Source organism: Macaca nemestrina, chromosome 2 (genome assembly GCF_043159975.1).
Source record: "Macaca nemestrina isolate mMacNem1 chromosome 2, mMacNem.hap1, whole genome shotgun sequence".
Taxonomy (NCBI): domain Eukaryota; kingdom Metazoa; phylum Chordata; class Mammalia; order Primates; family Cercopithecidae; genus Macaca; species Macaca nemestrina.
The window spans coordinates 166,025,387-166,028,941 of record NC_092126.1 but is presented as its reverse complement, the minus strand read 5'-3'; the positions used below and the strand labels follow the sequence as shown (position 1 = coordinate 166,028,941).

The window sequence follows — 3,555 nt, the reverse complement described above, 5'->3', positions numbered from 1 at the left end:
CTAGAAAAGGAAAACAAGAATAGGAAAAATTAATAGAATTCTTTGAATTTCAAAAGTCATGTTTGTTCCCTGCGTCCCTTTTCCTCCCTTTCACACTCTCTTCATTGTTCATGAAACAGCCTTGTCAGTATCTCAGTACTGGTGACAAAGATCACACATATGCAATGCAGAAGACGGATGCCCTACCCTTGGCAATGGAGAATAGCAAGATCCACCCCTCCTCATACCTTGCTCTGCAGGTGTCTTAGGTGGGAGAAGCAAGACGAAGTCTTAACTTTTCTTCTGAATATAAAGGTAGGGGTTAGTGCTGTTTGGGTCAGAGTCATGCCTGCTCCTTGGGAAAGTCCTCCCAATCTTGCTTTTCCTACCTCAGCATCTTTGTACGTGATCCCTTCTCCCTCAACAACTCCCACCCCACCCATCCTGCCATTCAGTCCTATTGTTAGCATTCTGTTTAGAAATAACCTTCTTTAAAAAAGAGCTTACACACTTTTGAAGCCCACATCAGGGGCTTCCTCTGTGTGCCTAACTCTCTGTATTTATTGCTAAAGCAGTAGTTATGACACTGCCCTCTCGTTAAGTGCTCACTTGTCCTCCATCCCTGCTTAGAATGTGAGCTCCCTGGGGGCAGGCTGTATTGTACCTTTTTTTCTTTCCACAGCTTCCAGAGTAGAATATGGGATTTAGCAAATTTCAACAAAGATTGTTTAACGAACACATGAACTTATTAGTAAGTAAAGAGAGTCCAGATCAGAGCCAAAGGAAAGATAGAGGAAGCTGACTGCATGGGATGAATCTAGGATCTAGGCTTTAAGAAAGAAATCTAAAGATGTTATCCTGTTTCCTAATTGTTCATCTTCTCAGTTTAGGAAAACAATTACAAATCAACATAGAGGATCTGGAGTACAACGTTAAGTTTTTCAGGACAAAACATGGTACTTGGTGCTAGGTCCACTTGAAGATCCAGGGAAAGGAAAAAACTTCTGGGTGGCTTCACTCAAAAATGTCCAGGTCACGTGTCTGTCAATTATTAATTATGTGATTTGCATAAATTGCTCATTTATCTAAGCCCTGTTGATGAGATGCAAACAGAAATTGTCATCTTTGGCCTGTCTACATCACTGTGTTTTAACTTTGTATTTAGAAATAACTATAGTCACACAGGAACTTATAAAATTAGTACATGGAGACCCGTGAATCCTTTCCCCAACTTTCCCCAATGTTAGCCTACATAATGTAGTACAGTGTCAAAAACAGAAAACATTAGAATTTTTTGAGAGGACCAAATGAGGTGATGGAAATAAATATTGAATTCATTGTATTTTTATTAGGTTAATTATTCTTAATTTGACAATTCATTATTAAAACCTTAATATATGCTAGGTATTGTGCTGGACACTTGGGTTATATTTGTAATCAGAATAAGCCTGACCCTGGCCTTCATGAAGCTTATGTACAGTGGTAAAAAACAGAAAGATGAAACAATTACAATGTTGGGCAGTAAGTTCAATTCGTACATGGGTAAAAAACAGAATACCTAACTGAATCTAGAAGGGAGGATGATATAGTCAGATAGAGCTTCCAAAGATGAATTTTTAAGTCTAGACTCAAATCTGAATGATAAGTTGGAATTGTCCAGGTAGAGAACTAAGAAAATATATTCAGATTGAAGGAAGCACACGGGTGAAGTCAAAGAGAAGGAAAAAAAAAATCTAGCCTATTTTAGTTTGAATAATAACAATGTATCATATTTGTTTTGCAAAAATGGTTGAGTAGTGGAAGTTTCATATGATTCAATCTAATAATTCTTCATGGCTATGTAAGGGTTGTCATGAAGAAGTAAGCTTAAAAAAAAGAGAGACCAGGTGTGGTGGCTCAAGCCTGTAATCCCAGCACTTTGGGAGGCCGAGACAGGCAGATCATGAGGTCAGGAGATCAAGACCATCCTAGCTAACACGGTGAAACCCCGTCTCTACTGAAAATACAAAAAACTAGCCGGGCGAGGTGGCAGGCACCTCTAGTCCCAGCTACTCGGGAGGCTGAGGCAGGAGAATGGCGTGAACCCGGGAGGCGGAGCTTGCAGTGAGCTGAGATCCGGCCACTGTACTCCACCCTGGGCGACAGAGCGAGACTCTGTCTCAAAAAGAAAAAAAAATAAATAAAAAAGACTTGGATAAAACAAAACCTAGTTGGCCAGGTTAAGGAGTTTAGAACTTATTCTAAGGGCAAAGGGGACCAGGGATGTGTTTTAAACAGGGGGCATTATAATTAAATTGGCTTTTTGGAAGATTATTCTGGCTGCCTGTAGAGAAATGAATATGATGGGGCAAATACAGAGGTGGAGGAGGGGAGACCAATTGGAAATTGTAGCATTAAGCCAGGTAAGATATTACAGCAAGTTAGCTGAGACTGTGGACTAGGGGATAGATGGAAGTAGGCAGACTGCTTCAGGGATAAAACTAACTTAATTTGGAGACAGGCTGTATGTATGTATAAAAAGAAAAGCAATAATAAAGGAGATACCAAGGTTTCTAGCTTAAGCAATACATACATGTACACACATAAATGTACATAGTGGTATAAATCATGAAACGGAAATACAAGCAGAGGAAAAGCTATAGGTGAGTTATGATAGTGAAAACATTTTGTAAACTGTAAAGTGCTATGAAAATGTAAGTTAGAATTATTTTCCTACATGTGGAGTATGTGTAATGCATGCATATGAAATTCTCAAAAGGATTAGAAAAAGAAGTGGCCTGCTTTTTGAGAGCAATGTTAGTGCATGGCTTCTACACAGCGTATCATAATTGGTTTGTGGTGCCATTTAGTAATGCCAAGACAATTCATTAAGAGAATCAAGAACAAGCAGGTGTTTCCATTAGAGCTTGCTCTAATAAACACACACACACACACACATTCACACATAACATCCAACCTAGGGCAGAGTTAAACTTACTGAGGCACCCAAAGAACCCATTCCAGAAAACTGCAGTAGACAGCATTTTTAACTCAATAATGGAAACTAATCCTAAATGGAAAAGAAAAATCACTCCGGAGGTTGGTAATTAAACAGACCACGATGCTTATTATTTCTCACCACAGTCATTTAAATAAACATCAATCAACAGACCCTATACTCTGCTATTGTTTCATGACATAAATGAAATAACTTATGTCATTAGTCTCAAGGTGCCAAAGATCAATTCGACTATTGCTTTTCATGAAGATGGTTTGTTATTGTGTACTATTGAAGGGCACTCAGTTGATTACAAGTTACTTGAGACTTGGGGACACATCTTGCTTATCTTTGAGTTCCCCAGAGAGTATAGCATGAGGCCTTGCACTTAACAGGCACTCAAGGATATTGCTGAAGTTTAGAAACTTTATTAAAAATGAAACATGCTGAGTTGTACTCAATGTGATTTATTTTCACTCTAATAGTATTAGTGATGATTACTTTTAAAAGTGCTATTGTTGGTAAGGTACTTTGTCAACTTTTCAGGGAAATGTCATTTACTTTAAGTTGGCAAAATGTAATTTATCAAAGGGAAGTAA

General features: G+C 38.4%; 1 long non-coding RNA gene across 1 annotated transcript in view; it reads right to left on the bottom strand.

Moving 5' to 3' along the window:
• LOC139362055 (uncharacterized) overlaps nt 1-3,555 on the bottom strand; it is a 350,698-nt gene that overhangs the window by 88,167 nt on the left and 258,976 nt on the right. The window lies entirely within an intron of this gene.